The sequence below is a fragment of the Bos taurus genome, chromosome 16 (assembly GCF_002263795.3).
Source record: "Bos taurus isolate L1 Dominette 01449 registration number 42190680 breed Hereford chromosome 16, ARS-UCD2.0, whole genome shotgun sequence".
In the NCBI taxonomy this organism is placed as follows: Eukaryota; Metazoa; Chordata; class Mammalia; order Artiodactyla; family Bovidae; genus Bos; species Bos taurus.
The window spans coordinates 21,325,702-21,347,860 of NC_037343.1; the positions used below are offsets into that span (position 1 = coordinate 21,325,702).

Genomic DNA, 22,159 nt, shown 5'->3' on the forward strand with positions numbered 1-22,159 from the left:
GGGCTTGTAAATTGGTGCAATCACTATGGAAATTTGTTTTTAATTCAAAAAATCAAAAATAAAACTGCCATATTAATCCAGGGCAAAACAGGTGAAGGGGATTAAGAAATAAAAACCTCCAGTTATAAAATAAATAAGCCACAGAGACATAACGTATCATAAGGAATATGCTTGATAATATTGTAGTAACTTTGTATGCGGACAGGTGGTTAGTAGACTTATCACAGAGATTATTTAATAATTATCCAAATGTCAAATTGCTATGTAGTACATCTGAAACTAACATAATACTGCACGTCATCTATGTTTCTATAAAAAATAAATAAAATACAGAGTAGCAAAGCAGGTTTTTAGTTTAATTCTGGAGACTCCTACATTATTCAGAAATGATGTTAAGGCTTCAAACTAATATCAGTACCCTTTTTGATCTCTGACTCCAGAGAATCTAATTGAGGCTATGGACCTTCTCTTCAGAAGAAAGTACAAATATACAGTGTACACAACACTTGCATGCCATCATTTTGTTTCATTGAAAACTAATTTCTTTCACAGAATAAGTGAAACTAAAGTTTTGTTTACAACTATTACTCTCAAATGTGTATTTTATAAAAATGTGGAAATGAACATAAAATTTTCAAGTAAAGAAATGAAATTTTATAGAAGTAAATTTCAATAAAAACACTACTATATTTTTATTAACACGAGTTAAAACATTGAAATGTTTGGGTAGACTTTTAGTATGGCAATGCTTTTATCTTTGAAATTAATTTGATTTAAACTTTTTGTTCTAATGGCAACAAATATTAAAAATAATTTATCTAGGTATATGTAGCAAATGGGATCAGAATGCCAATAATTTGCTCTGTCAGAGAACAAAGGTTGAAGTAAAAGAATATGGAAACTTTCTAAGAATCTATAGAGATTCTAGAGATTGAACTCATGTCATTTCAGCTCCTTTGTCCTTCAGCCATTGAGGCTGTGTCTTTTGGAGTCTGCCTTATTGACATACTCTGCGACAACCAAAAGCCGTGGATACATGTGTCATTTTAGGGACACTAAAGCAGAAGTGAACTTCAACAGAAATTTGTATTGTTTATGGGTATTCAGAGATTTCTCCCTATACAGACATAAATTGTCATTTTCCACTTCAGCCTGCAAAAGTACTTCATCTGGAATTAGAGAATAGGTGTAATTATCTTCCTTTAATCTTATTTTCCAGAGAAAATGCATGTTCTAAAGAAGCCATGACTTTCCAGCATTACTATGGCAGTAGTGTGTTGAAAAATAATAATAATTCAATTACCTAAGTAATTACAAACCTACTGTATTCCTTATCATATTGCTCTAACCAGGGCTTCCTATTTCTCTCAGATATTTTGAAGCATCTACTTAAAGTTGACTCCTTATCTTCAGGACACTTTATTTTCTATCCTGTTTGTATTTTCTCATGAAAATTCTCTGAAGTTGACTACTGTAAAGGAGTATAGATGCCTCCATTTCCAGATTTGGAGGTAGCATCTTTGGCAGTAATTCATGCTCTTGTAGGAAGTGATCTAGGGGATACATGGAACTCTTTTCATCAAATAGTAAAATGAGATATGTTTCCAAAGATTGCAGATAGAGTACCCAGTCATGAAGCTTTACATTTCCCTTCCAATTGAACTTATGCTCAACAAAAGAAATGTTAATCATCTTGATGACAGGAAGCAGTCTACCTGGTTTCTGAAAAGGACTCACAGAAGTTTTTCTGTCATTATGTAGGAACATACTAGATCAGAGTCATCAGTTGATTGCTCTCAGAAACATCTTGTGTCACTCAAAGGAAATGTTGCCTCGGTGGTTTACTTTGTGACTTGTTAGAAAATATCAACTATTTGGGAGAGGATGAAGTATTTCTTTTCTTTTATGTTCTAAGGCGTAAATCAACAGCACTTATTCTCATGCTACATGACTTCTCCCCTGTACTATGTGGCTTCATGTGTGCATTAGGAGATGATTCCAGGCAGAGTCTTTGGATGGAGCCAATGACAGTTTGGTTAATTTCTAACTTCTCAAATCAAGCCAATTTTGTGACAAAGAGCCCCATTCTCTGAAGTACTTTCACAAACAGCAGAAGTGCTCAGCTGTATTTACTTCATGTTTCTAATGGTGACAACTTCACTGCTCTAGAGGTTGTGGATTTACTGTGCTGTTTTATATTCTAAACCTCGAGACTCTGTCTCTTTATGGTACGATATTACGATGAATGCTTCAACACAATTTTGAATATTATGTATAACTACAGGTGTTATTTTGGGTATATCCTCTATTGTTTAAAAATTAAATCAAGTCTAAATAATAGAGATTTAGAATTATGGAAGTAAAAGGTTCTCCACACTGCAATATCCAAAAAGAAATAATCTTTATAATAGCTTTTGAGTAGCAAATGGCTTGGCAGACTCGACTGAGATTAGTTTCCTTATGGTTTTTGTGACTGTTTAGAGCTACTAAATTTAGATATTTAGTTTCTGAATATGTTTTCTGAAGTTTTAAAGAGAAGCAATTTCCCTCCAATTAAAAATTTTTTAAAAAGCAATTTGATGAGAAGATCAAAAACAACAATATGGCTAAATTAGCCACAGGTTTACTGGATAAATAATTGTGTTCAATATGCTTAGCTAATTGTGTATGTATTATAGGCATGAGTAATAATGGATTTATTTCCTAGCTATACCTCACAGACATTCAACAATCAAAATGGACAATAATCCTGTGGCTTCCTGCTGGGGCATATAGTAACTATTTAACTGCTGGATTTTGAAGGAGGTTTGAGGTAGTGCTTGGGTTCATAACCATTTAGTAACAGATATGAAAACAGTGAAAGCACTTCTAAGACGTGTTAATAACAAGTATACCCATACTGATGCATGCTGGCAGAATTTCAGCTCTCATTCCAGTGTGGCTCTTATTATAATCATACATCCCTACCCAAGTAATGGGCATTATCTTTATGGCCTTGTGTGTGTCTATTCTGGATCTCTGTCATGTGCATGGCCTGTTGATTTCTTAAGTCTTACATTATCTTCACTGATTGTTAGAATTCTTATAATCTATATGCATTTCAGCAGTGTGCATTTATTAAGTTAGAAGGACTTTTACTCTTCACTGTAAAGAACTGATTCAGCTGCTATTGCTTCTGTTCATATAGATCTACGTGTTATGTGTGTAATTCCATAGAACTCCAGAATTGCTCTGTTCACTAAAGAGCAGAAGAACTACTCTCTGAGAAAGTAAGCCCCACAAGCTGTAAATTTATATTGTTCAATATGATAGCTGTGTAGCTGTTAAGCACTTGAAATGTACCTTCTCTAATTTGAGATGTGCTGTAAGTCTAAAAGACCCTGGATTTGAAAGATGTAGTGCAAAAAAGGTTAAATATTCATATTTTTATGAATAAAATATTCATATTTTAATGATATAGGTATACTGTTTAGACATATTAGCTTAAATTTTTTATTGCCATATAATTAATTTCACCTATATCTTGTTATTATTTCTAATATGGCTACTAGACATACATGGCCCACATTGTATTTCTATTGGACTGTGTAGGTCTAAATGACATAGCTAAGCAAATATTTAGTCTAACAAGGAACTTCGTTTTCATGGAACCTGTGGAGAATTTGGTGCTGAGAACTCAAGCAAGCATTTTTATCTGATGTTGTTGTGCTTTTTCACTTTCAAACTTTTTCACTACAACTCAGTGGATTTGAAAATACCACTAGGTTCTTTGGCGTTAGTTGCTTCCTCCACACTCCACTAAACTACTAAATCACTCCTCCCAGCTCACTCATTTTAGGTCTAAGAAGTGAATCTAAAAGAAAAGGTACGTGGAGTGGAAATTTGGGGGGTTTTGCATATAATTCAGTTCAGTTCAGTCGCTCAGTCGTGTCTGACTCTTTGCAACCCCATGGACTGCAGCACGCCAGGCCTCCCTGTCCATCACCAACTCCTGGAGTTTACTCAGACTCATGTCCATTGAATCAATGATGCCATCCAACCATCTCATCCTCTGTCATCCCCTTCTCCTTGTGCCTTCAATCTTTCCCAGCATCGGGGTTTTTTCCAATAAGTCAGTTCTTTGCATCAGGTGGCCAAAGTATTGGAGTTTCAGCTTCAACATCAGTCCTTCCAATGAATATTCAGGACTGATTTCCTTTAGGATGGACTGGTTGGATCTCCTTGCAGTCCAAGGGACTCTCAAGAGTCTTCTCCAAACTACAGTTCAAAAGCATCAATTTATCTTACTATAAATAATTAAATAATAAAGCCAAGGGATTAAACTAGGGCTTTGGTGAAGTTTTTAATGACAGTGTAGGTATAGACTCTTGACTCTGGATCAGCTTTGCCCATGGCCAAAGAACCAAAAGAAATCACTTTTGTTCTGCATAAACGAAGTAGTAGTCCTGTTCCTACCACTCTTTTAATTTGATTTCATGAATTTATTTTGTGGGAAATGAGTATATTTCTTTAAACCAGGAATAAGATTATAGTGCTATATTTATAAAGATAGGTAAAATTAACATGGCTTTGTAAGTTGGTTAGGAAATGCAACCCACTCCAATACTCTTGCCTAGGAAATCCCATGGACAGAGAAGCCTAATGGGCTACAGTTGATGGGGCCACAAAAGAGTCAGACACGACTTAGTGACTAAACAACAGCAACAATAAAATATGTTGGTTAAAACATATGCAGTCTTAGAGAATTTATAAACACACTTAAGAGTTGTCACTAAATTGTAGAACTATATGAAGCCACTTCTTGAGCTGATCTGTGGTTCGAAAAAGAAGGCATGACTTGAGACAAAGTACATGAACCAAAATTTTCCATATTTTAGAGGCTATTTTCAAATTCTGATATAAATAAATAGGCGTGAGTCTTGGACCCAGAAAACAGGAAGAAAAATCAATCAAAAATACCCTGGATATTAAAACCGACTTTGTGCTCTAATGTGGAGCTACTTGATGGAGTGGTGTGGTGTCAACCATATCTTTCTTCTAATGCTAAAAGTAATGCACATAGACAGACTGACAATCACAGCACAGCCTCCCATCAGCAATAATTAATCTTTTAGTTAACAGAGACTAGAAAAGCCTCTCATCAGCCTCTTCTGAAGTCTGAGGGGCCCTGTTTTTTGATGTTTGCATTCTGAGGAAAATTGTCCCCACCAGTTCTAACAAATTGAAACACCAGGCTAATTATGGCAGCTAATGAAGTGTGTGGAATGGTCACAGCTTGTCGTGAAACTGTTCCTTCAGCTTGGATTAGGGTTTCATCAATCACTTTTTTAAACTGATCCAGAATTGCTTCTGCCCGGTGCTTGGCATTTTTAATGCCTTTTCTGTAATTGGTTTTTTCCCTAAAGCTTAGACTGTTTTTTGAAATATTATAGTCTCAAGACAGGACTTGCAAACTCTAGTTTGTAAAAAAAAATGTATTATTAGTGATATCAGCTGATCAAGTGGTAAGAAGCTAATAAAAGGACCACCGGAATAAAAGTTGATATACTGTTCCAATCCTGCTAAAGGTAGTAATAAAGCATACCTATGTATATCATTTTCCCAAACGTATGTGTAATACAATGTAGGAAAATCATAGTTTGTGGTTATGTGACTAAAATTCCATCAAGAGTTTCTATGAAATTAATACATAGATGTTAGTTTATTGCTAGGGGAGGATCACTCTCTGTTTATCATCCAGCATTGTTTTATAAGATGTCTACATTTTGCACTGAGTCAAGCATTTTGAAGCATTAAACCAAAGATATCTATATTCCCAGTTAAATCACTCTGCATAAATCTGCAGTTCAACTCAGAAAACCTTGCATAAAGGCTTTTACCTTATCTACAAAAGGGAATCAGTTATTTCTCAGGCATGACTATAATTTCTAAATAATTAAGACTTGTTTTAATGTTCAAAGTTCATCAAAGCAACTATTGAGCACCCTCAATGTACAGAGTACTGCCTCAATATTTAAGACAGTTCAATAAAGCAGAGGCATTAAAGTTCATAGGCTATGTCCTTTGATATGACATGAAGAAATATATATATATATAATATAGTACCATAATGCCTTAATTTTCAAAACATGGATTTTGTGACATCTCACAAGTTTTCATCACAAATTTAAAAATATTTTTTATTTTGACTCATGCTTTATTTACATATAGTTGAATTATTTAACATTTGGAGATTTTCTAGTTTTTTTTAAATTTGCAATTTAATAATTGTATAATTATGCAAATATAAATAATCTTTATACAAATATGAATAATTTAACAACTTACCTGTGGTCAAAGACCATTCTCTGAATTTAATCTTCTGAAATTTGTTGAGAGTTGCTTTATGGTCCAAGATGTGGTCGATTTTGGCAAATGTTCCAAGTGCATTAAAAAAGATATCCTTTCTGCAATTGTTGGATACAGTGGTACATATTTACCAATCTCCTGAAGATTGTTCAAGTCATCTTCTATGTCCTTGCTTATGATATCTATATCATATTGCTATTACTGATATCAGTATTACTTTAAGAGCCAAATGACAAATATCTTAGGTTTTGAAGGTCATATGGTCTATGTTACCACTACTCTAGTCTGCATTTATAGCACAAAACAACCACAGACAATACATAAAAGAATGGGCTTGACTGTGTTCCAATAAAACTTTATTTAAAAATTAGAAAGTAGGCTGGTTTGGATCAGAAAGTGGGCTGTAGTTTGCTGACCCCTATTAGGTACTAACAGAACCTCTGATTTATAGCTGGGTACATGATTGTATGAGATTAAAGCTGCATTTATCCGCCACCTCTTAAAGCTAATTGTAGTCCTGATACTAGATACTGGAAAATGGAAACTAAGTAAAAGTACGGGCTCTGCTCTAGGAATTATTTTTCAGAACTCTCCCTACATAAAAAAGTCTGATGGTGTGCAAGATAGCTAAAAGCAGAACTCTCGTCAAAGAAGATCTATGCAAGCTAATAAATTAGTCTGATAAAATTCCATTTGTTGTTGTTGTTCAGTGGTTTAAGTCACGTCCGTCTCTTTGCAGCCCCATGGACTGCAGCTCCCAGGCTCCCCTGTCCTTCACCATCTCCCAGAGCTTGCTCAAACTCATGTCCATTGATCGGTGATGCCATCCAACCATCTCATCCTCTGTTGCCCCCCTTCTCCTCCTGCCCTCAATCTTTCCCAGCATCAGGGTCTTTTCCAGTGAGTCAGCTGTTCACATCAGGTGGCCAAAGTACTGGAGCTTCAGCTTCAGCATCAGTCCTTCCAATGAATATTTAGGGTTGATTGCCTTTAGGATTGACTGGTTTGATCTCCATAAAATGTAAAAGACACAAACTTCCTAGGTCACAGACCACTCCTCACAGCAAGTGCGGAGAAGGAGTTCAGCATAATTGTGCTAGTTCTCCGAGCCTCAAGTCCCACAGGTGATACAGAGAGCCCCGTGGTGCCTGCACGTGCTCATCCAGTGTGCCACAGGACGAAACCCCATGTGTGTGAAATCCACCACTTTCATGGGAAGCAATAAGCAAGACTTCTCTATCTAGAGGGAGATCAGGTGCTTTGCAGGACTGCACGTATATACAGAGGTATAATTTCTCAGGGTGGACAGCTGCATATTCCTAATACTGAGAAGTGACCCTCACACTGGGTAAAGAATTATCCAGACTTCGTGATTTCAGCACATTCAGCAAGATTTGTAGGTCCTATGGTAGACTGCCTCCCTTTAAAGAAAAATGTCATTCTTTTCATTTCTTCCTTCTGGAGGGTTTGGTAGCTAGAGATTGACTGACATCTTCAATCATATTGTAATCCTTGGATCAACATGGCCATGAAAGATAGAGCCGTCATATAAAAGAATGCTGGGCCCCTTTCACTGTGGAGTATCACACCAACCCTGCACTTTTGTGTAAATGAGAAAGAAAACTCTCTCGTTTAAGTCATTGTTAATTGGGGGCTTTCTAACAGTTACAGCTAAATCTAATCCTAATTAATGCACTATATAAGAATGCCTTTCTATTGCTTCCATTTATAAAGTGACAGTGTATATATAAGATACTGGGCTCACAGCCTTTTTCTCTTAACTCTATAAATATTAGTTTATGATCTTCTATCAATTACTGTTACAAAAAATGTGTCTGAGACAAGAGTGATTGTGTGTGTGTGTGTGTGTGTGTACACACCCACGAGGGGGTGCTTTTTTAAAAAACAATATTTTCTTTATTCTAAAATACAATTTTTACCATTCCTTCAACTTTGAATAGCCAATTATTACCTCTAAAGTGAATTTTAATTCTTCTATTGTAATCTTAGTTTATTTACTCTCGTGACCTAATATCTCTGACTTAGTTGTTTTTATGGATATATAGTCCTCTTATTTTAGCCTCTTTATCCTTTTGTCTTTGGCTGTATATTACAGAATCTGTATTTTTTAGGAGTTGGTTGAAGTTTGCAAATATTTTCCAACACTTAAATTTTTCTTCAGGTTGCTATAATTGATGGCTTTCAGATACCTGGTTTTCATCCAACTCTGTTTTTCTTACCATAGTCTTTTGTCATTTTTCCCCCTCTTTTCCTTCTCCTGGGCTTCCCAGGTGGCTCCATGGTAAAAAAAAAAAAATCTACCTGCAATGCAGGAGATGAGGATTCAACCCCTGGGTCGGGAAGATTTCCTGGGGGAGGAAATTGCAACCCAGTCTAGTATTCTTGTCTGGGAAATTCCATGGACAGAGGAGCCTGGTGGGCTATAGTTCATGGGGTCGCAGAAGAGTCAAACACGATTTAACAATTGAACATCAACATGATCCTTTTCCTGTTTGAAGAACACTAAACACATTCATTGTTTGCCAACATAAGGAGCTGGTGGATTTGGTTCTTTTATCTCTTTGAATCAAGGCCTCTTTCTAGGTTTCATTTAGAAGGCAGCCCAATTCACTTGAACTAATTCCCTAGATCTCCAATACTAATAATGGAAGAGATGAAAACTTACAGTTCTAACCTGGTATTGCCTCTTACAACTCTTCTTTGCATGTGTTAACCTGAGACAGACTGCCAGATATTTTCCAGCAAAGATGGGTTTATTTGGGATCAGCAAAGAATTGCAATTCAGGATCTACAAAAAATGGTGAGCCACACGCAAGTCCACCCATGGCACAGGAGGAGAATGCTTCTAAGGAGGGAAAGGGAGGCAGGAGGGCTGTAGTAGACAAAGCGCCCGACCCTTTTCATTGACTGAGTCCTTGCCAGAAAAGAGGAAGGGTCTTCTTTCTTCCTGTTGGGCTCTGCTGTAATTGCAGGATCTGAGAGCTCCCCTTTCTGGTCTCCAAATTTTTTTTGTAACTGAGGTTACTGTTTAGTCATTTTCTGCACATAGCCTAGAGGTCCTGACTGCAGTGAGTCTTTGCAGAACCCATATAAAGCTTAGCCTTTGTTTCTGTAGCTCAGCAATTTTGTGTCCTCCATTCATTATCCTGACTCTCTTAAAAAGAGAAACATATCCTTTGATTTAAAAAAAATGATCTGAAAAGGAATCCAACTTTAATTCTTGAGGTAAAGTCAAAAATAAGTGAGGAGGAGTTCTAGAGAAATTTACTGGGACTGAAAATTTTATCTGATATTTGAAATCTTCAACAGACATGGCTGGTCTATCTGTCTGAGCTTCAGATCTCTTCATGATGACTTTCACTTCCAACCCCAAATGTAGACATTAGCACTGTAGTTTTTGTTTGCAATTTTCTTCCTGCATCTAACCAATTCTTCCATCTACTATTGATGGTAGAAATGAAAAGGATCTTCTTAAGGCTCTAACCATAAGATTTCTTGGAAGTGGAAATTTTTTCTTTAGGCTAATTAACTAGCCCCCATGATGGATAGGAACTTAATGGAACATTGGGAGGTTAACACCTACTAAATCATAATAACAGTTTGAAAATTTGAATAGGCCCTAACCATATGGTTGGAAGCAGAAAAAAATGAATTAAAATACTTAACCATTAATTTCCAAGCTCTTGGAAACTAATAGGTTTCTAGAAATATTATTAATGATGACTAACATTCATATCATAATCTATATTAGCTAAACATATGTCAGCATAAGAAATGTATAAAGTATCATGCATTAATATCCAAAGCTAAATTGCTAAATAAAGAATATTTACATAAAAGATAGCTCCTACTCATAATCTTTTACATAAAAGATAGCTCCTACTCATAATCATTTCAGGCTAGCATAATAATATTCAGTTCAATCACTCAGTCGTTTCCAGCTCTTTGCGACCCCATGTACTTCAGCACTCCAAGCTTCCCTGTCCATCACCAATTCCTGGAGCCTACTCAAACTCATGTCCATCATGTCGGTGATGCCATCCAACCATCTCATCCTCTGCCATCCCCTTCTTCCCATGCCTTCGATCTGCCCCAGCATCAGGGTCTTTTCCAATGAATCTGTTCTTTGCATCAGGTGGCCAAAGTATTGGAGTTTCAGCTTCAACATCAGTCCTTCCAATGAATATTCAGGACTGATTTCCTTTAGGATGGACTGGTTGGATCTCCTTGCAGTCCAAGGGACTCTCAAGAGTCTTCTCCAAACTACAGTTCAAAAGCATCAATTCTACAGCACTCAGCTTTCTTTATAGTCCAACTCTCACATGGATACATGACCACTGGAGAAACCATAGCTTTGACTAGACGGATCTTTGTTGGCAAAGTAATGTTTCTGCTTTTTATTATGCTGTCTAGATTGGTCGTAGCTTTCCTTCCAAGGAGCAAGTGTCTTTTAATTTCATGGCTGCAGTCACCATCTGCAGTGATTTTGAAGCCCAAAAAGATAAAATCTGTCACTGTTTCCCTATCTATTTGCTGTGACGTGATGGGACCAGATGCCATGATCTTAGTGTTCTAAATGCTGAGCTTTAAGCCAACTTTTTCACTCTCCTCTTTCACTTTCATCAAGAGGCTCTTTTGTTCTTTGCTCTTTGCCATAAGGGTGGTATCATCTGTGTATCTGAGGTTATTGATATTTCTCCCAGCAATCTTGATTCTAGCTTGTGCTTCCTCCAGCCCAGCATTTCGCTTGATGTACTCTGCATAGAAGTTAAATAAGCAGGGTGACAATATACTGCCTTGACATACTGTTTCTGGATTTGGAACCAGTCTGTTGTTCCATGTCCAGTTCTAACTGTTGCTTCTTGACCTCCAGACAGATTTCTCAGGTGGTCAGGTGGTCTGGTATTCCCATCTCTTGAAAAATTTTCCACAGTTTGTTGTGATTCACACAGTGAAAGGCTTTGGCATAGTCAATAAAGCAAAAGTAGATGTTTTTCTGGAACTCTCATGCTTTTTCAATGATCCAGCAGATGTTGGCAATTTGATCTCGGGTTTCTCTTCCTTTTCTAAATCCAGCTTGAACATCTGGAAGTTCACGGTTCACATCCTATTGAAGTCTCACATGGAGAATGTTGAGCATTACTTTGCTAGTACGTGAGATGAGTACAATTGTGTGGTAGTTTGAACATTCTTGGCATTGCCTTTCTTAGGGATTGGAATGAAAACTGACCTTTTCCAGTCCTGTGGCCACTTCTGAAATTTCCAGTTTGCTGGCATATTGAGTGCAGTACTTTCAGAGCATCATCTTTTAGGATTTGAAATAGCTCAACTGAAATTCCATGAGTTTGAGTACACTCCGGGAGTTGGCGATGGACAGGGAGGCCTGGTGTGCTGCAGTCCATGGGGTCCCAAAGAGTCGGACACTACTGAGCGACTGAACTAAACTAATCTGAACTGAACTGGAATTCCATCACCTCCACTAGCTTTGTTCATAGTGATGCTTCCTAAGGCCCACTTGACTTCACATTCCAGGATGTCTGGCTCTAGGTGAGTGATCACACCATCATGGTTATCTGGGTCATGAAGATCTTTTTTGTATAGTCATTCTGTATATTCTTGCTACATCTTCTTAATATCTTCTGCCTCTGTTGGTCTATACCATTTCTGTCCTTTATTGTGCTCATCTTTGCATGAAATGTTCCCATAGTATCTCTAATTTTCTTGAAGAGATCTCTAGTCTTTCCCATCCTATTGTTTTCCTCTATTTCTTTGCATTGATCACTGAGGAGGGCTTTCTTATCTCTCCTTGATATTCTTTGGAACTCTGCATTCAAATAAATATATCTCTCCTTTTCTCCTTTGCCTTTAGCTTAGCTTCTCTTCTCAGCTATTTATAAGGCCTTCTCAGACAACCATTTTGCCTTTTTGCATTTCTTTTCCTTGGGGATGGTCTTGATCCCTGCCTCCTGTACAATGTCATGAAAATCCGTCCATAGTTCTTCAGGCACTCTGTGGATCAGATCTAATCCCTTGAATCTATTTGTCATTTCCACTGTATAATTATAAGGGATTTGATTTAGGTCATACCTGAATGGTCTAGTGGTTTTTCCTACTTTCTTCAATTTAAGTCTTAATTTGGCAATAAGGAGTTCGTGATTGAGCCACAGTCAGCTCCCAGTCTTGTCTTTGCTGACTATATAGAGCTTCTCTGTCTTTGGCTGCAAAGAATATAATCAGTCTGATTTCAGTGTTGACCATCTGGTGATGTCCATGTGTAAAGTCTTCTCTTGTGTTGTTGGAAGAGGGTGTTTGCTATGACCAGTGCATTCTCTTGGCAAAATCCTGTTAACTTTGACCTGCATTGTTTTGTACTCCAAGGCCAAATTTGCCTGTTACTCCGGGTAGCCCTTGACTTCCTACTTTTGCATTCCAGTCCCCTATAATGAAAAGAACATCTGTTTTGGGTGTTAGTTCTAGAAAGTCTTGTAGGTCTTCATAGAACCATTAACTTTGGCTTCTTCAGCATTACTGGTTGGGGCATAGACTTGGATTACTGTGATATGAATGGTTTGCCTTGGAAATAAACAGAGATCATTCTGTCATTTTTAGATGACAGATGTGTTAATATTACATCTATGATAAAGTGGAGTTCTTATGTGACTTTTCAATATAAAACAATTCTTACTTTGCCTTTGTTTTCCTAAGAAAAGTGAATACATACTTGTCAAAATTTTACTTAATAACACTGAATAAAGTCAAGACCATTCTGTGTATTATTTGTTAAAAAGACAGTATGAATTACCTCTGGAAGATTTTGATTTGTTTGGAACTCTTTTACTCTATCAAGCTTAATTTAGGGATGTTTTCTATTAATAATTCATATTAATCATCAAGTTGCTAATAGATGCAAGACATTTTAATACTGCAGTAAACTATTTTAGCCTGTTCACATCAAAACCAAACCTGCACTACTTCAAACTTAAGGCTGTGAATGCTTAATAGTTTTATACTTGTTTTATCCTTTCTTATGCTGAATATATTTTATATTTCTTATGAAAATGATTTGTGAAATAGAATAATAATTTGACCAACATTATATGAATAGTGGGCTACCCTGGTAGCTCAGCTGGTAAAGAATCCCCCTGCAATGCAGGAAACCCTGGTTCAATTCCTGGGTTGGGAAGATCCCCTGGAGAAGGGAATGGCTACCCACTCCAGGATTCTGGCCTCAAGAATTCCATGGACTATATAGTCCGTGGAGTCTCAAAGAGTCGGACATGACTAAGTGACTTTCACTTTCATAAGAGTAGTTACCTGGTCTTACGTTTAGATCTTTAATCCATTTTGAGTTTATTTTTGTGTATGATGTTAGAAAGTGTTCTAGTTTCATCCTTTTACAAGTGGTTGACCAGTTTTCCCAGCACCACTTGTTAAAGAGATTGTCTTTAATCCATTGTATATTCTTGCCTCCTTTGTCAAAGATAAGGTGTGCATAGGTGCATGGATTTATCTCTGAGCTTTCTATTTTGTTCCATTGATCTATATTTCTGTCTTTGTGCCAGTACCAGTAACCGAATGTTCATCGCAGCACTGTTTATAATAGCCAGGACATGGAAGCAACCTAGATGTCCATCAGCAGATGAATGGATAAGAAAGCTGTGGTACATATACACAATGGAGTATTACTCAGCCATTAAAAAGAATACATTTGAATCAGTTCTAATGAGGTGGATGAAACTGGAGCCTATTATACAGAGTGAAGTAAGCCAGAAGGAAAAACACCAATACAGTATACTAACGCATATATATGGAATTTAGAAAGATGGTAATGATAACCCTATAAGTGAGACAGCAAAAGAGACACAGATGTATAGAACAGTGTTTTGGACTCTGTGGGAGAGGGAGAGGGTGGGATGATTTGGGAGAATGGCATTGAAACTTGTATAATATCATATATGAAACGAATTGCCAGTCTAGGTTTGATGCGTGATACTGGTTGCTTGGGGCTGGTGCACTGAGACGACCCAGAGGGATGGTACGGGGAGGGAGGTGGGAGGGGGGTTCAGGATGGGGAACACGTGTACACCCGTGGCGGATTCATGTTGATGTATGGCAAAACCAATACAATATTGTAAAGTAATTAGCCTTCAATTAAAATAAATAAATTTATATTAAAAAAAAAAGAATAGTTACCTACATAACAGGTCTGAGTTTATCAAGTGTTTGTAAGTATCAACTTTATATAATTTATGTACTGTGAATAGAACATATATTAATGGTTTAGCTTTAAAAGTACAATTTCAAAAGAGATATCAACTAATCAGCAGTTATTATATATTGGCCATGGTGAGAAATACTTGATTTCACTTTGTTTCTGATAAATTCTTACTTGCAGAACAAAAGTTCTGTAAGTCAATACAATAATAGACAGTTGAATTTAACTTTATTCAAAAGACTTCCTTCTCTTATGTTGCATGATTATGCCAACAGTATAATCAAAGGCTATAATTATTTAAAATTTTCTATTTTTATATCTTCTCAATCTTTAATTTTTATATTGTTCAAAAATAATGAAATAATGTGTTAAATATTGAGAAGAAATTCTTTTATGTATTATATGCCAATTTTATAAATGAAAATCTTTAACTTATAAACTTTAAATAAATGAGGAGTTATATGTAAGTGTTCTGTAATAAATTGTACTTTGTATGGCAAAAGCAAATAAACATTTCTTAGTATTTTGAATACCAAAGTATTTTACCAGCACATGTTTTTTTGTCCAGACCCTGTAAAGTTCAAGGGCATCTGAGTATGAAATAGCTTGTGAGGAAATTCACATTGCTTTCTTAATTTGATTAGGTTGGGGAAAAGGACACTAAATAGATCATCATCTTTAATAATTTTAGTTCAAATATAGACATTAGTATTATACATAGACTAGTAAATGTGTGTATAATTTTTCCCAAAGCTTGTAAAGGGAGTTGGCATTATAAAATATATTAATTTCCATTGACTACCGCATCTGCATTTTAGTATGCTTTCTTATATAGACTTGCTTATGGCAAGCATTGTTAAAATGCTCAGAAAGGGCAATATGGCAAAAAAAAGAAAAACCACATATGAGAAATCATACCTTTAAGTTTTTCAGATAAATATAGTTAGGTATTGTATATAATTGATCATAATGGGGCAGCAATGACTGAGAAGAATGTAAGTCATAAATAATTGTCCAAGTATAAAGGAAACTTAATTCTAAGAGAAGAGTAAACACTTTGGTGCACTAATTGTTGTAACTTTATATCAAAGTAAAACATGTACAGAGTTCAAGTGGAATAGACATTTATAATGCAGTGTCTGGAATACTCCTGACCCACTCCTCCCATTCTTCCTGTCCAGTCCTTCTTTCTAGAGATCACCACTTTCAATTCTTTAATCTTCTAGCTAAATAATATGCTATTTCTTGATTTATCAGTTTTAGATGATAGTCACTGATCTTCAACTATAGAAGATGAGAAGTTGGGTGTTTCATGCTATCATCTCCATGTTTTCTTGGAATGTAATTCTAAGTTTTGAGTCAGCAAATTATCAAACTTTACTTTTTTGACTATAGAAAGATTGTTTCCTATTAAACTGAGAAGTGTTCTAAGATATTTCTTACTTGTACTACTCTTGTTTTTCTTGGCATTAACCATTGTCTTTTCCCCCTTTCACTTTTCTTCACACCTCTTGTCAGATTTCCCCATGCCCTGTAACAGCCTCTCAGTATAATTTTTATTTCTGAAAATTCAATCTCACACATAATTGATATTGATTAGATACAGAATTTTTAAGTTGAAAGGTGTCTTTATTTTAAGCCATTGCCATCTGTCTTTCTGCTTTGGGGAATTTTTCCTGCATTCTTTTCCAATTCTTTTCTCTTTGTTTTCTCCGATTCTGTTTATTGTAGCTCCTGTAGTCAGAGATCAAATTCTCTACCTTTACCCTCAACTTTAAAAAAAAAATCTTGTATCTCCCATTTTCATATTATTGTCCTTTGTTTTACTTTCTGGGAAAGTTCCTTGGTGTTAAATTCAAATTTTTTTCTATCAACTTGTTTTTTTCTCCTTTCACATTATTAATTCACTTATCTTTTTAATTTAAAAAACCCAGCATCCTATACTTGCTTAATGGATGCAATATCCTTTCTGATTAATGTCTTTTATAATGTATGTTTTAGATTTTAGCAATATTTGGTTCTTCTTTCATTGTCTGAAGCTCATCTAAATTGTTTAGTTGTTGTTGATCTTTCTGTCTTTTAGGTTGGAGGCTTTTCTCAAACATCTTTTGATCTTTGGCTGTTCATTCCTATTTTAAAACGAGGCACTGAATTGGCTTTCACTGTAGAGGTGACCATCTGTGGAGGGGCCAATACTTATGGCCAGATAGTTTCCCCAATAACAGTTCTCTAATCCCTGCCAAGAGTGCTTGGGAGTTGGGAGCTAGGAACAGGCTAGGGAGTAGAAGGGTGTTCTCACCATTCAGTATGAAGACTTCTGCTTACGTCTCAGTATGGTGCCTAACCCTTGTCCTCTACTATGCCTGAATGCTTCAGTTTTTGTTTTTCAACGTTTTCCCTCAGAAAACAAACCATCCGAACCCAGGAGGAGATAGGAAGGGAGGTTCCTTAGGGGGAACTTGGGGAGAGAGACTGAGTTAAGCCATGTCCAGATTCTTGGCCCCCAGAAACTGACAGATAATACATGTGTGTTGATTTTAGCCTCTGAATTTGTGGTCATTTTTTATGCATCAAGAAATAATTAATACAGTATTAAATAAATATTAGTTGAAAAAAATTGTAATAATAGTTAAGTGTTCTATATAGAGACTTTGAGCCAAGCCTGTGCTTCACCTCTGCCTTCTGAGATGTCTGATGATTTCAGTACCTGAAGGGTCCGGGTATAGGAAGGAAGAGTAGGATGGCATTGCAAGGATATCCCCCTCTCCAGACAGAAAGTGTGTCTCCTCTCTATTCCTTTTAGGTCTGATACCACCCTTTGTGGGGCTTCCCTGGTGACTCAATGGTAAAGAATTGCTGCAAGGCAGGAGACTCTGGTTCAGGCCCTGGGTTGGGAAGATCCCCTGGAGATGGGAATAGCTACCCACTCCAGTATTCTTGCCTGGAGAATTCCACGGACAGAGGGCTACAGTCCATGGAATTGCAGAGTCAGACACGACTGACTGACTAACCCTTCACTTTCACCACCCTTTATCTGTTTCTCAGCATAAGTTACAATTTGAGGTCTTTGTTGTCTCCTGATTTCATGAAAGATGGAGTTTTGTAGATTTGTATAGTTCTCTGTGTTTGGGGGTACCATTTCTGAAAATGTAAAATAAGGCAAGAAATTCAGTACTCCGCCATTTTAAAACTAGAAGTTGTCTGAATAATTTCAAATGATACAGGTTACACAAATTTTATAGAGAGGCTTCCCAAAACATAATGTTACTTCCCAAAACATAATACCCAGAACATTTTATTCATACTGGTAGGTTTTCATTTTCAAGTATTTTTTGGATGTGATAGATGGAGGATATAAACACAGAGAGCCTGGGTCCTACCCCCAGAAACCTTATCATGTAGTGGGGAGATAAAATGTGGAGCAGAATTACTGTCACAAAACAGAGAACATAAGAGGGTTGTGAGAAAGATGTTCTCACACCAAAAGCATTCAGTACCTGACAGATGTAATTTGCATCTTAAGAGGCAAGGATTTCCAGGAGGAGGTAGCATTTTTATATGAGGCTTAATGTTTGGGTAGGATTTGCACCTAGTAAGAGCTTAATAAATATTTTCTGAATATAATTAATACTGTTTAGCTCTGGTGGTTTGACATTTTTCTTTCCACTTCTGTTAATGCTAAATATCCTTTACTTCAATGTGGTGTATCAGCAGCAATCAGTTTCATTCATTCTCATCTTAGTTTTCTTGAGAGTAATTCACAAAAACATTTCTATGAAGAAAATTCACCATTCAATGATAGTTAGTGATATATCCTATAATTACAAACAAAAAAATCTTCCTGTGAGAATTCCACCACATAAATGATGCATGTGTATTATTAAGAATTACAAATATTGAGTAATAAAGTGTCAAGTTCACATGTTCCCTGATGTTATTTTGGGGCTAGTAGATTAGCAATTTTTCAAGAACATAAGCAGTAATTAGAAATCTTTCATAATTTCTTTCAGAAACAGCATTTGGTTTTAATTCTTTCATTTAAAAAATCTTGTAAGAAAAAAACTGTGTCAGAACTCTTGACATTTTTATAGCTTGACAAAAATTAAGTATAATTAAAATGAAATATTTGGTGCATAAATTAAACTGCAATTAATATGTTTTCTGCCACTGCTTGAAGGATAAGATGAAAATGGTGTTGTTAGCAGGCTGCCTGCTGTGAGACTAATTTCTTGATTTTTCTACCCCACATTATCACACACTTTCTCACAGTAAAAGAATAAACCAACAAGTAGAAAACACTGTTTGATGAAAATGGTATACAGGAGATAAACTGGCTTTTATGAAGGCAAGGCAATATTACTTTTTTATTTTAAGATCTGATTACTAGTTTATTTCAAGGCTACAATTTGTATTTTCAAAGTCATTAAAATAAGTAGAAAATTACCCTTCATTTTAGCTAGCTATGCCTTTTAAATTACCCATTGTATTGTTTCAGGATGTTTTGCTTTTTCAGGAGGTAATTAGAAAATGAACAACAACACAAGGGATGCAGGGTCCTCCCCCTCCACCTAACCAAGAAATAATAATAAATTCCATCACAAAAATTTAGATGTGAACAATTTCAAGAAAAGTGGAGGAAAAGATATTTTCTCTTAGTACTCCTCTTGAAGGAGGATCACTGTTTTCTCACTGGAGCCCACAATTAAATAAAAAACAAAGAAACACTGGACCTTGACTAAAGTTAGTTATTGCCATCTTAAAAAATTTTTCCAGCTGCCACTTCCCCAGACAATGAATCAAGAATTATTTCTATGTGAATTTTTCCTAGCCAATTACTTTTTTGACATGAGACACCATTTGTGGAATCAATGAGAGAAATAGGTAATCATTATTAATAGTCTTCTTTATTTCTCCAAATGTCTCTTGGACAGTGCTTCTCAAGGGGTGTAAATGCATGAGTGGAAATGAGAAGGTATGGGTGAGGCCCCATTCAGCGGCTGACTTGCACACCTGATCCCTGGGAGCCGGGGTGGTGTCCATTCACGCTGTGTGACTCCAGCACTGGGATATGACAGTGTCTGTTGAAGTGAATTAGTGGAGCTCTGTTCATATACAACCAGGCCACGGTGCCTGATTTCCCCAGGGCCAAAGTCTGTTTATCCATCATTCAGTCATTCCTTCAGTCAAGTAATACTTTTCAAGCCCCTATTTTGTTCCAGCTAAACCCTCGGAGTGGCTTCCACGGTGGCTTAGTGGTAAAGAATCCGCCTGCAATGCAGGAGATGTGGGTTGGATCCCTGGGTTGGGAAGATCCCCTGGAGAAGAGAATGGCAACCCACTCCAGTATTCTTGCCTGGAGGATCCCATGGACAGAGGAGCCTGGCAGGCTACAGTCCATGGGGTTGCAAAAGAGTCACATAGGACATAATGACCCAAAAAACCCCCAAAACTTTGGAGTAGAACTGTGAATGCAATGTGTCCTGTCTTTTAGAAATTATTTCCACTGTTGAGATCTTTCTTAGAATATCTAGTTACTTAGAGACAGGCACTCAGTTCCTTTCCTACAAAAACTCTTAGAATTTAGAAAGTGAAAGCCCCTCAGTCATGTCTGACTCTTTGCGATCCCAAGTGACTGTACACTCCATGGAATTCTCTAGGCCAGAATACTGGAGTGGGTAGCCTGTTCCCTTCTCTAAGGGATCTTTCCAACCCAGGGAATGAACCCAGGTCTCCCACATTGCAGGCAGAATCTTTACCAGCTGAGCCACAAGGGAAGCCCTTAGTATTTAGGCATATAATGTCACAATTCTGGCTTCAGTTGTATTCCCCACTTAAGTGGTTCTCTTTAAGCCATTGTAATATCATCTTGGAACATTTTTGCAGCATATTCTCCGGCACACTAACTGGGTGGAAGCCTAAACATTCCCTTTAGAGCCGGTCCCATATAGCGTTCCTTGCATTTAAAGTGGAAGCATTCCTTCTACTTTAGGTTCCTTCTACTTCAGATCCCCTAGAGAAGGGAGTGGCTACCCACTCTAGTATTCTTGCCTCAAGAATTCCATGGACAGAGGAGCCTGGCAAGCTATAGTCCATGCGATTGCAAAGAGTCGGACACTACCTGCACTTCACTACTTAAAATGGGCTACCGTTGTGTTTGAAAGTTATGTTACTGGAACCTCCTACCCTGACACCATTCATTAGCTCTGTTATTAAAACAACTTACAGGCTACAGATGATTTTAACTACAACATTGTCTCCAGTTGGGTGTTCCATTTCAGTGACTTTATTTAGATGAGGTTCTTATTGTTTATAGTTGAAATTAAATTGTTAAGGCCGCATTTTATCTGTACATCCATATTTCTGCATCTAGGCCTATTACTTCTTATATATCTTTATGTCCTGTATCTCTTTTACTATGGCTGTAATCCATATACCCCATAACACGATGGAAAAGTCGAACAAGAAATCCCATTATTGGCCCTTCAGTTTACATATTGGCCTACCATTTCCCACTTCAGCATTAATAATCAAGGTGGGAAAGGAGCGTGCACTAAATAAGAACAAGATAAAACTGTTAAGGAAAAGAAACATATAAAAATGGAAAAAGAATTAAAAGTAACTCAAATATACAACTTTAGAATTTAGATGTACCTACTTATAAATAAGAATATGCACGCTGAAGCCAAAGATAAATGACCTTTGAATAAGCAACTGTTTAGGGTTATTTTTCCACAACTACTTTTTATAAAAGTTAAAGGGTTTTTGAGAGTTTCTTATCTGAAAATAGCTAACACTGAGTACTTGCTATATACCAGACAGTGTTTTAATTGCTTTGTAAATATGAACCCATGTAAGCCTAATGGAGAAGGAAATGGCAACCCACTCCAGTATTCTTGCCTGGAGAATTCCATGGACAGAGGAGCCTAGCGAGCTACAGTCTATGGGGTCGCAAAGAGTCAGACATGACTGAGGGATCTTTAAACCTACCTATGCACTCTTGTTGGAGAAGGCAATGGCACCCCACTCCAGTACTCTTGCCTGGAAAATCCCATGGATGGAGGAGCCTGGTAGGCTGTAGTCCATGGGGTCTCGAAGAGTCGGACATGACTGAGCGACTTCACTTTCACTTTTCACTTTCATGCATTGGAGAAGGAAATGGCAACCCACTCCAGTGTTCTTGCCTGGAGAGTCCCAGGGATGGGGAAGCCTGGTGGGCTGCCGTCTCTGGGGTCGCACAGAGTCTGACATGACTGAAGCGACTTAACAGCAGCAGCAGCAGCATGCACTCTTGTAATCCTAATAACAGCCCTGTGAGTGGGCTGTCATTATTTTTATATCATTTCATCTCTGTCTTTCAAACAAGGAAACAAGCACCCTGGCAGCTTAGCTCCAAAGTGAACCCGCCTCAGAACAGAACTCCTAAAGTTCTCAAAGAACCCTTACAAATACCCTCGGTGAGACTCCTAGCATGACATAACAGACAGATGAACTTGGTTACCTTTCTAGGTTCAGATTGATGTTGTATTGTCAACTCAGCTAAAAGCTGTTTGGAAACATATACAAATGATTTAATTG

The 22,159-nt window shown here is 36.9% G+C and overlaps 1 protein-coding gene across 5 annotated transcripts in view; it reads left to right on the plus strand.

Moving 5' to 3' along the window:
- SPATA17 (spermatogenesis associated 17) overlaps nt 1–22,159 on the plus strand; it is a 265,096-nt gene that overhangs the window by 199,867 nt on the left and 43,070 nt on the right. Inside the window, exon 10 of one of the 5 annotated variants that reach the window (XR_009490826.1) lies at nt 3,188–3,269. The exons of the other annotated variants lie outside the window; for them this stretch is intronic. The gene's annotated coding sequence lies outside the window, so the exon portion shown is untranslated. The remainder of the gene's footprint in view (nt 1–3,187; nt 3,270–22,159) is intronic. 5 annotated transcript variants of the gene reach the window in all.